At 36.3% G+C, this 14,770-nt stretch overlaps 1 pseudogene; it reads right to left on the bottom strand.

The window, feature by feature from the left end:
• Positions 1–5,826: 5,826 nt before the first annotated feature.
• Positions 5,827–7,488, bottom strand: LOC116898337 (annotated as a pseudogene).
• Positions 7,489–14,770: the final 7,282 nt, after the last annotated feature.

The following is a 14,770-nucleotide window of genomic DNA, read 5'->3' as shown; positions in this document are numbered from 1 at the left end:
AATGGGGAGGGGTGGGAGGAACACCCTATAAGGAAGGGAGGGGAGGGGATGTTTGTCTACGAAACCGAAAGGAATAACATTCAAATGTATATAAGAAATACTCAAGTTAATAATAAAAAAAAAAAAAGAATGTAATTGTGAGAATGCATGTAAGCTGGGCCCAGCTGAATTTGAGTGGAAATGTATCAATGCGCATTTATTGAATCCATGTGTGAAATTATATGTTTATGCATATTTGGCTAGGTAAAAGTTTTTCCTTCTGCAAGCGCTATTCACTTCTCCCCTGGTTCAATAGAAGTTTATTGCTCCAAACTTCCCTCTACCCTGACAAGAAAGAAGCATAGGGACGAAAGGGAAAAGGTTCCAGCAATTAATCCTCTACTTGATCTCCAGCTGTTTTAGAATGAGGTGCTAGATGCCAGAGACTGCAGTTTCTGGCCTCAGAGGAACAAAAAAGGCCGGTCAGTTACAGTAGCAGAGTATAGTGACTTAGACATAGATATTTAAATCAGCTACAGTAACATAGTAACTTAGACTTAGATAAGTAAACTTAATATTATACAGCAACCCTAAATATCTCCTAAGACAAAGTCTTAGCCCTGAATCCCATAGGACAAAGTCTTACCCCTCCACTGCCTCAAGAAGAACCAACAGGAGAAAGAAGACCAATGTCTGTCCCTCCCCCTCCCCAGAAGTGAGAGAGGTAGAGCTTACTTTGCCTTGACTTGAACTACCATATTGAATTGGTACCCAGGAGGGCCCTTCTCTTCTCAATAGGGCAGGTCCTTGAGGGGAGGCTATGATCAAGATGTAAAGTGAATAAATGAATAAATTACTGGAAATAACTCTAGTTTAATATTGGGTTATTATTTGTGCTGGTAGAAACACTTTTGTGTCCCTTTGGTATTCTAAACTCTCTCCTAGACTATATCCCAGGACAGTCTTTGTTTTTAGAAACCCCAGAATAGTTAAGACACAATTACTATGTAAATTTTTTGCATCTCACTGAACTGACTCTCCCCTGAAATTTTTTGGAATCTTCTGTTCAGAAACATCATGAACTATATGTAAATAGTATAAAAAGGAAGGATGGATATGTGATGTGGGTATTCCTTTCTGTATACAAAAGTGATCTATGACAATACCTCTTTATGTACAGGACACTAGATGAAAGGTAGAAACGATTAATATCAGAATGGTAACAGTTGAGTAGTATCTCAGTGTCAGGGTCCTTCTTAGAATAGGTCACATGACTATGAATATGGAGCCTGGTGTCATGATAATTCTTCTCCAAATACTATTTAGTGATTTTTCTCTCTTATTTGTTATGGAGTTTCTCTTTTCCTGAAAAGTGAGTATAAATTCTATATTTTCAGGTTTTCAGGGAGTGGATTTTGTTCAATTTTTAGTTTCTTACTTATTTACAGAATATATATTTACTTTATATTTACATAATATATATTACACATTTGTATGAGTGTTATTTTTAAATTAAAATATGATTACATGATTTTCCTCCCTCCCATTCCTTTCCCTGGTATAACCTGTACTATACTGTTCCAATGTACACCCTCCTTTTTCTTTCTCAGATTCACGGGCTGTATGCAACTGCTCTAACTATGTAATGTTACTTTTGTATATGATTTCAGGGCTGACCACGTGACACTGGATACTCGATTTGAATATTCTTCCGTGGAGGGAACTATTTATCCTGCTCTTCACATTCTTTTCTTGCCTGTAGTTCTTTAAGATTGGGACCCTCTAAGAATTCCATTTTCTGAACTAGTATGCATATTGGTGGTTCCCCTATTTAGGTCATTTAGGCTGTGGGAATCAACTGTCCAGACCCAAGTGAAAGATGTATAGGATTTGACAAATTATGGATTTTCTGTGATTTAACTTTCAAAAATTTTTTTTTATCATAGCGGATGGCCTAGTCATAAGTGTTTGGTTCATGTTCAAGTGGCCCTTTTCCCATCATAGATAGATGTGAATTTTAAGTAAAATGTTGAAGAATTTCACACTTTAGATAATGCCTTGAGTCTCAGAATACATTAGGACACCAGACTTTCAAATAGAGTTGGAAATGTTAAAGAAAATGGGTGCTTTTCAAATTGGACTACGTATTTGGCATTATGAGATACTATGGTCACAAGCAGAATAATATGGCTTATAAAGGATGGGTTTCAGTATCAAGTTCACAAGGAGTGGGGTTGCAATGCTAAGTATTGCCAGGAGGACAGAATATAGAAACACCTAGGAGATAAGCCTTAATGCAATGCCTATGGGAGTTTGCCTGTATTAGGCTACATTCTGCAAAAAAAATATTTTAGAGAGTATATAGACTAGGTTACTTAAGTTATGAAAATCTATCCTGGGTGTTATAACCACCACTCCAATCAATATAGGGCTAGAGTCCTAGTCTGCATAAAAAGGAGAAAGTGATCAGAAAATGAGTATTAACTTCCCCTGCTTTTCAAAACTGGCATGAGTCTCATATGGTCATTCTTTGGTTTGAGGAAGTGAATATAATTTCATTGTATAGTATATTTGGAAAATTGTGCTCAACACTGTGAATTATGTAGGTTTTATCTTTCTTTCATCTATATGGTAAGATTTTTTTTTGGGAAAAACGCCATACATTTGTGTAATAGAACATGGAAATGTCAAGATGACATTGATACAGAAACTTCTCCATTAGTTAACTGCTATAGTGTATAAAGGTGTTTTTCACTTTAGCAGAGGTGAAAAATAATCATGGATTTTATCCATCTGGGATCCCTATGACTTACAATGATGTCTAGCCTGGAAATACAGGTTCGCTGGTATGATAATGACACAAACATCATTAGTATAAACAATAATATTGGCATTAGAGTTTTTTACCCACTACACATATGGAATCTATATCATAAACTGTTACCTGGGCAAAAACCTGTAGCTAGACAGGACAAAGGCACCATAGTATATTTTATTTCTATTAATCTGCTATGGTATATAGTACTAAAATGAATCCTAATAACATGTAATTCTATTCATATAATCTCTATGCACTGATCATAAAAGCTTTTACTTGTAGTTCGTGATGACACAGAGTCTCAAAACTGGTCAATGTGTAGAGACTAAGAGATTGTGAAGTGCAGTTCTAAGTAGGACATTCGTGTCATATCCTTTCTTTGAAGGTTAAGGGGTAACTACCTAACAGTGGCAGCAGAAATATTTAAAAGCTAAAGGTTATATATATATACATATACATATATATATATACATATATATATACACATATATATATATACCATGAAGTAAAGTTTCTGGACAAAGTTAGGCAGTTTTTACACATGTATCACAACAGTCATGACAGTCTACATAAGATTTTTTTATAGCTCAAGGCAGACAAAGTACAAGCATGGAGAAAGGAGATGTTTGTGAAGGTTCAACACACAGAGCAGAATTATTGTCAGTTGGCAGTTATTGAGAGAGGGAGAATTGGAAAAGAATTTAGTAGTTTTGGCTACACTGGATGGTAACACACAAGGAATCACTAGATAATGGACTGAGTAAAAATATGATAACACACAACTTTGGGTGTATGGCAAAAGAAGTAGATCTAGAAGCAGTCAGAGAATGGAGTGGTCAAAATGAAAATATGAATTAATTAAGGTGTATTTAGGGCACAGTAAATAGCACAAATCAGCAAACCTCAGATTGGAAAAAAATCTTCACTAACTCCACATCTTATAGAGGGCTAAAATCCGAAATATATAAAGAACTCAAGAAGCTAACCACCAAAAACCCAAACAACTCAATCAAAAACTGGGGTACAGAACTAAACTGAGAATTCACAACAGAGAAATCTTGAATTGCTGAGAAGCACTTAAAGAAATGTTTAAAGTCCCTAGTGGTCAGAGAAATGCAAATCAGAACGACCCCAAGATTCCACATCCCAATCAGAATGGCTAAGACCAAAAGCTCAGGAGACAGCGCATGATGGAGAGGATGTGGAGAAACAGGAACACGCCTCCATTGCTGGTCGTATTGCAAACTGGTAAAACCACTCTAGAAATCAATCTGGAGATTCCTCAGAAAATTGGAAGTAGGTCTACCTAAATACCCAGCTCTACCACTCTTGGACATATATCCAAAAGATGCCCCACCATGCCCCAAGGGAACATCTTTTACTTGGTTCATAGTGGCCTTGTTTCTGATAACTAGAAGCTGGAAACAAGCCAGATTTTCCACAACAAAAGAATGGATAGAGAAAACGTGTTTCATATACACAATGGAATACTACTCAGTTATTGAGAACGAGGACATCCTGAGTTTTTCAGACAAATGTATGGAATTAGATAGTATCAGCCTGACTGAGGTAACTCAGACCTAAAAGGACATGCATGGTATGTACTCACTAAGAAGTGGATATTAGCCAAAGAAGTAAAGAATACCCAGGATATAATCCACAGAACTCAAGAACTCACAGAACTCACTACTATGCCTATGTGCCTACAAAATTAGAAAAATATTACAGATTTTTTAAATAATTTTTTCATAATTGTTCCTCAAATTACATGCATCTGTTAGTCACGGACTATTAATCACCTGCTGCTAGAACTATCTGGTTAACTAATAACTCAATCTTTGAAATTCAGCAAGTATTACTTTTTTCTCTAAACTCTTATTCTTGAGTTGACTGATCCTGGCTCTAATCTGCAGGATTCATATTTGTTCTATATCTTCCTCCTGTCATTTTTACTATGAATGTTATCATGTGGGGTTTCTCTTCTGAATGGACATGCATTCTTTGATTAAAATAAATTAGTTGATGTAGTCAAAGATAGGCAGTTAAGTATTCACATTCCATGTTAAGTGAAAGTGAAGAGAAACAAGTTTAATTTAACCTATCACACAGAGGAAATTGTACGTATACCTGATCATTTACATGGAAAAGTGGATTGAAAGTGAAAATTAGTTAAATTTACACATTCCTAATTTATTAAATGCAAAGATATTTAAGTGATAATGAAATATATTTTCATTTCGTATTACAAAATGTACTGATCATATGAGTTAAAATTATGTAGTTTCTATAAATCATGTTCATTTCATCATTGTTTTGTCAAGATTGTAAAAATATCAAAGTGTAAATGAAAATATTACTACTAATTTTTACTATTTTTCTTTCTATTTAGTTTTAAACAGAGATGTAAATATCTAGAATATATTTTAAATGATAAGGACAGGTTTTTATTCTTTTTCTTTTCTTTTTTTTCTTTCTTTCTTTTTTTTTTTTTTTTTTTTTGTTTCAGCTGCTGTTGATTGACATTCAGGTGGGCACTATAGCAACAGGACTGGAGACTGCAGAATACAAGGTAGAAAGTGAAGTGTCTGAGTGACATCAGTGGAGTGCACAAGGAGTGGGGAAGCCAAAGTTGTTGGGAAAACAAGTCAGGGCCAGGGCCAAAAGTCATTAAGCTAGAACCCTGGACCCCATGTCCTCAGTTCCTGCTCTTGCTTCTCCTGACTGCAGGTCAGGGCTGGGAATTCTCTGGACAACTTTCTACAGGAACAAAGTACACAGAGCTGATGCTGCCATTGTGTGGTAAAGTCAGAGGGTTTGCAATCCTGCATTTCTCCTTCACCCCTGGCTCAAGTATGACCATGATAAATAGCTAGGTTCTATTGCACGTTTCAGAGGCATTAATTTTCCCTGGTATCCCAGCCCACCAGTGCCACAGTATGGTCCAGAGTGAGCACTACAAGCGTTGCTGGCCTAATAGATAGGATAGGGGAGGGGAGGGGACGGGCTAGAAGAAGGACTCTAGAGGGTCATCAAAGTACAGGCACTACACGCCTGGTGTTGGTGATATCAGAGCCAAGGCACCACCTGGTCAGCACAAAGACCACGTCTGCCTTTTTGAAGAAGCCTTGAGCCTTGCCGACATTCATGGCCAAGTTTACAGGAAGGTCAACATCGTCAGCCCAGGCAGCCTATATCGCATCCTTAAACAGCACAGGGAAGATGCCATGGTACAGATGGGCCTGGCGAGCAGTCTGGGGATTGTATGTCACAGCAATGATAGGAGCACGAGGGCAGTACCTGACCACTTGGTGAACACTCCTGCCAGACTTGGTGAACACAATAGTAGCTCCATTGCATCACTTGACGGGTTCCTCCACGGGACTCCCACAACAGCAGTTTCCTTGGGATCGCTGGTAACCGGCACCAGGCAGAGTTCCTCCAATAACTGCAAGTGGTAGAAGGCAGGCTCTGCCTCTAGGGCAATCAAGTGCTGCATAAGAACAGCCTCCAGAGGGTAGTCCCCTTTGGCTGTTTCTCCCGACAACATGGTGCAGTCTGCTCCATCTAGGACTGCATTGGCCACATAACTGCCTTCAGCACTTATGGGGTGTGGCTTTTTGATCATGCGCTCTAGCATCTGTGTGGCACAGATGATAGGTTTCCCAGCTTGGTTGTATCGCCCGATCATTATCTTCTGAGCCAGGAAGACCTTCTCTGCAGGAATCTCAATGCCTAGGTCACCACGAGCCACCATGATCCCAACGCTGGCCAATAAATCTCATCAAACCTGCGGATACCTTCACAATCCTCGAGTTTACTGATGATCTTGCTGTTCTTGCTCTTGTCTCCCAGGACGTTCCTAACCTCATGCACATCAGCTGCCTTGCAGATGAGAGACGCAAACACCATCTCTACATCCTGCTCCACCCCAAACTTCAGGTCCTCCATGTCCTTTTCTGACACAGCCAGGAGGTCCACAGAAGCACCAGGCAGATCCACGCCCTTCTTGCTGCCCAAGGAGCCACCATTCTCCACCTCTGTCACCAGATAGTCAGCACCTTTCTCCTTCGCCTGCAGTGGGATGAGCCCATCGTTCGTGTAGATCTTGCTGCACACCTCCACCACCTTGCAGATATTCTTATAGTTCAGCCACAGAATGTTCTCGTCATACTTCTCCATGTACACATTTTCCAGGGTGATCTTCAGAGTGGCTCACTTCTCCCTTTGTGTCCAAAGCTACCGCAATGGGACGGTAGAGAATGGGATCAGATGTAAAGCTTTCTGTGATTGCATGGACATTCTTGTTCATTTCTTTTCTTTTCTTTTTTTTTTTTTTCCGGAGCTGAGGACCGAACCCAGGGCCTTGCGCTTGCTAGGCAAGCGCTCTGACACTGAGCTAAATCCCTAACCCGTGCATGGACAGTCTTGATGGTCTCTGCATGGTACTCATGGGTTCCATGAGAGAAATTCAGCTGAGTCACATTCATCCGAGACTTCATCATCTCCTTCACTATCTCCACAGGTCGGGAAGCAGGGCCAGTGGTACAAATGATGTCAGTGTTGAGGGCCATGATGGGTGCAGAATCAATGTTCAGGTGGCACATGTGTTCCAGAAAGGAGTCAGCCATGACTGCATGAAGCTGCTGGGTCTGAATGAAGGCAGTCCCTGCTTCGTTGTGTGGCTTCGGCATGGTTCCTGGGGTCCTAGGCCATACTTCGGATTCCTGTTGCGAAACCTAAAGTGGATGTCTGTTGAATCAGGATATGCCCTGCTGTGCGGGGAGGTTTTTATTCTTATAAGAGGATTCAATATTGTATCCCTGTAGAATCTGTCCTTCTCTGCATTGCTTTATATGATTAAAATACATTTATTTAGTGATTATAGTCAATACTTTCAATGATGTCAAAGGAACCTTAGTGTTCAAATATGTTGAACTACATTCTATAATATACTGTAAAACACGTTCAAAAAATCTCAAGAGTAACTATGTGAAAATAGGAAGATACCGAATCAACTCTGTAATCAATATGAACATGAGTGAAATAATTACAGAAGTAATTTATTTCATTGAGGAAAATTATGTACACATACACACACACACACACACACACACACACATATACGTTCAATATATTTGGTTCTTTAACATCACTACCTATCTAGCAGTGGTAGGCAATTATACCCCAACAAGAATATCTATAGAAAAAAGTTTTACCAAGATATCTATGAGGCCACTGATGCTTGCTGATAATATATTAGTAATAAATTATTCAGGAGTTGGTGATTTACTAGCCATAGAGAACTTTACCCAGATTATTCAGTTCTCATTAACCATAGTCGTTTTAGAAATATGTTTCCAAAACCTCTTAAATGCCGATTTATGTATTTATTAATCCTCTACAATAGCCATGTAAAGTGTCCAAATGTAAAAATAACACAAAATATTGTTAAACTTTTTTAAAAAGTTGTATCAGTAAGTCATTAAAACAAGGTCAGCCAGATGGCTTAGAGAATAAAGGCACTGCCTTGCAGGGTTCACAGTCTGAGTTCTATTCATGAAAACTATATGGCAATAGAGAGTATTGAGTCTACAAATTGTCTCTTGACTTCTACATACAATTTGCCATTTGTTTACTGTGGCGTCTATTTGTTCCCTCACTCACAGATGAAATCATTGACACACAAACACACACACACACACACACATCAAATTAACAGGAATTGAGGTACATTAGATATTAATGTCTCTCAACATCAATGAACTTAATTCCCCAATAAAAAGATACAGATTTACAGGATGGATGCAAAAATATGATTCATCACTCTTCTGTATACAAGAAACATACCTCATCAACAAAGATAGATATTACCTCAGAGTAAAGTACTAGAAAAAAATTTTCCAAGCAAATGGACCCAAGAAGCAAACTGGAGTAGCCATTCTGATACCTAATAAAATAGACTTTCAACCAAAACTAACATATCACAAGATATGAAGGAGGACAATTCATACTCATCAAAGGAAAAATCCACCAAATCATGTTTCAATTCTTAGCATCAAATGAAAGGGCCCACATATTGATAAAGGAAACATTACTAAAATTTAATCAAACATCAATTAATAGTGATAGAGTGAATCAGCCACTCTTACTAATAGACAGGATATCAAGGTAGAAACTAAATAGAAAAATAATGAAACTCACAAATATTATGAATCAAATGGACCTACTAGATATCTACAGAAGATTTTACCCAAACACAAATGAGTATACCTTCTTCTCAGCACCTCACAGTCCCTTCTCAAAAATTGAACATATACTCGGTCACAAATCAAGCTTCACTAGATACAAGAAGATTGAAACAGCATCTTGCTTCTTATCAGACAGCCATGGATTAAAGCAAGATTTCAAAAATAATAGCAAGCCTACAAGCATGGAAACTGAACAACTCTCTACTCAATGACCACTGAATCACAGAATAAATAAAGAGAGAAATTAAATACTTTCTAGAATTCACCAAAGGAGAAGGCACAACATACCCAAACTTATGAGAAACAATGAAAGCAGTGCTAAGAGGAGTGTTTATTTGGCTAAATACCTTCATAAATAAATTAGGTATTTCTCATACCAACAATTTAAAAGTACATTTCAAAGTTCTAAAAAACATGAAGAGGAAGAGATGTTAGAAAATAATCAAACTGAGGACTGAAATCAGTACATTAGAAACAAAGAGGACAAGACAAATAATCAAAGAAACCAAGATCTGGATCTTTGAGAAATTCAACAAAATAGGTAAACTCTTAGCCAATCTAGCTAAAAGGGAGAGAAACAGTATCCGAATTTATAAAATCAGAAACGAAAATGGAGATATAACAATAGACACTGAGGAAATTCCAAGAATTATTAGGTCTTATTTCAAAAGCCTTTACAGGATTTGAAAATCTAAATGAAATGGATGATTTTTTTTCTTAACATATAATACCTACCAAAGTTAAATTATGATTAGGTGAACCATTTAAATAGTCATATAGCCCATAATGAAATAGAAGCAGCCATTAATCATCTGCCAACAAACAAAAGCCCAGGGACAGATAGTTTTAGTACAGAATTCTACCAGACCTTCCAAGAAGAAATAATACCAATACTCCTCAAACTATGTCACAAACTATAAAAAGAAGGATTCTATAAGGCCACAGTTACCCTGATACCTAAACCACTAAAAGACTAAACAAAGAAAGAGAATTTCAGACCAATCAACATGATGAATATTGATGCAAAAATACTCAGTGCAATACTCTCAAATTGAAACCAGAAACTCATCAAAATCATCATCTACCATGATTAAGTAGGCTTCATCCCATGGATGCCTCAATATATGAAAATCCATTGACATAATCTTCTATATAGACAAACTAGAATAAAAGCACATGATCATTTTATTAGATGCTAAAAAAAGCCTTTGACAAAATCCAACACCACTTTATGTTAAAAGTCTTGGAGTGATCAAGGGTATAAGGACAATTAAACATAAAAAATCAATGTATATCAGGCCAATAGTTAAAATCAAATTGGATGGAGAAATATTTACAGCAATTCCAGTAAAATCAGAGACAAGACAGGGCTGCCCACTCTCACCCTATTTATTTAACATAGCACTTGACATTCTTTCTAGATCCTTAAGACAATAGTATACATACTTGACCACAAAATCCCTTCCAGAGATCTCCTAAGTTTATAAACTCCTTCATTAAAGTGGTTGGAAACAAAATCAACAAAAACCCAAACAAACTAAAACAACAATCACAAAAAACAGTAGCCCTCATCTATATAAATAATAACCAGTCAGAGAAAGAAACCTGAGAAATAACATCCCTCACAATATTCACAAATAGTATAAAAGCTGGAAATAGCCTAGGTGTCCCTCAACTGAAGAATGGATAAAGAAAATGTGATACATCTAGGCAGTGGAATACTATTCAGCTATTAAAAGCAAATACATCGTTAATTTTACTGGAGAATATCATCCTATATGAGGTCACCCAGAGCCAAAAATACACCCACCTAATGTTTTCATGAATAGGTAAACATTATCCATAAAGTCCGTGATAACCACGGTATAATCTACAGAGCAAAAGAAAGAATATAATAAGGACAGCCCAAAGGAGGATGCCTGAATCACACTCACATGGGGAAATAAAATAGTCATCCAAGATGGATGGATGAAGGGAACTGGTTAGGATAGTGGGTAATGAAGGGAATAAGGATGGAAAAAATGTGGGGAGATATACGGTAGGAAAGGACTGGGATTGAGAACTGCAATTAATGTGGGGTGTCTCTGGGAGTATCTGGAGATGTGGGGTGGGAGACTCTCTGTGTCTTATTTGAGGGTGATCCTATCTAAGAGTCTTACCAGCTGCATATATACGGAGACTGAAGTGATCACCTCCTGTAGGGGAACATCACCTCACATATAAAACCTTCAATATAATTTTGTCCTGCTTACAAGATGAGAAGGGTTAAAGTTGGAGCAGAGATAGAGGGAACAGCTAACTAATTACTGGCCCAATTTGAGACACAGCTAGTGAAACCATTAATGATATTCTGCTGTGCTTGCAGAAAAATGCTAACATTAGTGTCTCCTGTGAGGCTTCACCCAGCAGCTACCTGAAGCATGAAGCATGGACAGACCAACAGTCAAACTTCAGGTGGTGCTAGGGAAGTCTTATGGAAGAGTGGGCAGTAAAATTGAGCAGGCTGGAGTGTTCAAGACCTACACAATTAACTAACCTGTGACTGTGAGTACTCACAGAGACTGAACAAAACACGAAAGAACATGCAGTAGATTAGACCCAGGTTCCCTACATATTCATAGATATTCAGCACCATCTTTATGTGGGCCCCCAAACAATTGCAGTGGGAGATATATTTGACTCTGTTCCCTACCATTGGATCCCCTTCCCCCAACTGGACTGCCTAGCTGGTCTTCAAAGGGAGAGAATTCACTTAGGCCTACTGCAACTAGATGTCGCAAGGTAGGGTAGTATACAAGGGAGTCCTCTCCTTCTCAGAAGCAAAAGGTAGGGTTTAAAAGAAGAGTTAGTTCTAAGGGTTGGACTTGGAGGAGAAGATGGACAGGGCCTCCAGACAGGATGTAACATGAATAAATAAATTTAAAAAAAATCTTTAAAAGCAAGCATCATTTTTTCATTCTAATGTTTTTCATTCTAGAAGATAAAATTTGGTTGTGATACATTCCTATTATGTTTCCTAAATTATCAAATTAAATTATATCTACAAAGCTTCTAATTATAAATTTAATACCATTGGTTCATGTGGAAATATATATTATATAGAGAAAATAAATATATAGTATTTAAACAATAAATAAAATATGTATAAAGTAATAAATATTTCATATTTAATATAATAATTCTGCTCAATATGTACATATGCAATTATACATATAGCTATACACATATACATATGTAAATATATAAAATCAACAAAGCCAAATATTTTAATGAGAATATTAACACTCAAATGTTCTGACTACTTTTGCTGTTTTTAAAGTTTCCTTTTATTTATAGTGTTCAAACCAACAGGATTTAAGGATAACGCTGTTTTTCGTAAGGAAATAAATATGACATGTAAATTTTTATGAGTTAAATAAGAAATTCCAAATAAGGTAACTGTTCGATCTTTCTATCATGCATGTAGACATGTGAGGCAGAGCATTAAATCTCTGAAATCAGCTTAGGAATGGTAAGATGTTCTTCCATGATCTGCTGAATGATGAGTGTGTGGATTTCTCCACATCCCAAATACTGATAAATGTCAACAAACAAGTAAAACAGATGTGATGCATCAATAGTTGACTATTGAGCCAGGAGCATATGGGCTATGTGTTGTGTGTGAGTACAAACATACAAAGTGTGACTCACAGAATGATTCCACTGCCCAAAATTGCTATACAAGTAGGACAAAAATTAATATAAAAATAAAAAAGAATGCCTAAAATTGACAAAGCATTGTGAACAAGAAAATTAAAGTAACTGGTACACTGTACAAAACCTATCACAATGGAAATATACAAAATGCATTAGTACTAAATATTTACAAAATAATAATACAATGTTTTATTCATAAACATTCATCATTATGTGCTTTGTGCCAACAAACATCTTACTTTCAAAATGATAAGTGCCAGTACCAAACTCCTATTTTTAACTGACTCAAAGTATATGCTGTCCTAAATCCAACCAATTTACACTGAACACACTCAAAATGTAGCATACTGCCTTTAAGTACCAATGTAGAAATCACACACACACACACACACACACACACACACACACACAACACAAACACACACACACACACACACACACACTCACACTCACACTCACAAAAGAGACTAGAGAGATGACAGAGAGAGACTGACAAAGACAGACAGGACAGACCGGTATAGACAAAGAACACATGTACCTTCATACAAAATCTTTCTCAGAAACAGTGTACAAACCTATTTTTAAAAATCATTTTAGCACTTGCATGCATTGAAATACACATAAATTAGGGACCAAGGAACTGACCCATTCTTTATGATTACTAACATAGAAGCAAATACTACAGTGTTTTGACCTCCATCCTGCCACTGTTGGAGTTACAAATACTGTGCATTTTGGATAGAATTGGTTGTCCTTTTTGGAGAGTTCTTTTTCCTCCTGTCACATCTTTCTGTAGTTTATAGTCTGTGATCTTTCCACACTGTCTCATGATTCAACTGATGTAACTCCACCTCATATTGGCATGATTCTATTTCATGAGGTCTTGTCCAACATCTCTAAACAATGTAGTCTTCTTCAATGAGAATCATAAGTTAAAAAATTCCCAATCCAAAAACCCAAAGCGCAGAATAATCCTGATGAACTAAAAAATATAACAAATAAAATAAAATGAAAAATAAAAAAGCAAAACCTAGCAAGAACAAAATACTTCTATCGAAAATAAAAGTTGATATATTGAGACAGATTGAATTATTTCTCAGATATATTTCTAGTACAAAAATATTATTACATACATAATTTCTCTTTATTATGTGTACATAATATTCTATGCTATTAAATTCAGATAGTTTTTTAAGATATTTTATTTATTTTGTGTATATGAGTATACTATGGCTCTCTTCAGACACACCAGAAAATGATATTGGATCCCATTGCAGATGGTTTTGAACCACCATGTGGTTGCTATGAATTGAACTCAGGACCTCTGGAAGAACAGTTAGTGCTCTTAAATTCTGAGCCATCTCTCCAGCTCCAAATTTGAAAAATATTATGTCATGGGTAATTTACATAGTTTATTTTCAAATAACAATTCATTAGTTTGATATATATTTAAGTGTATATGGTATAAGATGCGAGTCTAGAACATATGAAATTTAATAAAACTGAATTTTAATTAAGTCAATATTGTTTTCTAAACAATTTACATATAAGTGCTTATAGAAAATATAGCCAAATAAATACTTCAAGGTTAGTTAGTTAATGGAGTGAAACTCCAAGGCCATTGTGCATCATGGTGTAATTAAACAAAAATGAAAACATCCTAAATTATAGGGAAATAAGATTATATACAATTGAGTTTTAGAAAGTTGAAATTTACATTGATACTGAGTGTATAGTACTAAATTATAGGAGAAATAGGTTAGAAATATTTACAATAAAATATTCCTTAGTTCTTGTTCTATGTGAGATTATGTTGGTGGAATGTGTATGTACCCATGAATTGTGCACATATACAGATATTTAGGAAATTATGCAACTAAAAAATGTATTACATTGCTGAAGATTGTACACTTTTAATTTAATCATAACATACATTTTTGTGTGTTCAATATACTTTTATTCTTAGAAAAAATGACTAATCAAAATAACCCAGGGTGACAGAATACTTCTTAATGATTAGAACAAGATG

Source organism: Rattus rattus, chromosome 4 (genome assembly GCF_011064425.1).
Source record: "Rattus rattus isolate New Zealand chromosome 4, Rrattus_CSIRO_v1, whole genome shotgun sequence".
NCBI lineage: Eukaryota > Metazoa > Chordata > Mammalia > Rodentia > Muridae > Rattus > Rattus rattus.
Note: the sequence above shows the minus strand (reverse complement) of the source record. Positions and strands in the feature narration are given on the sequence as shown.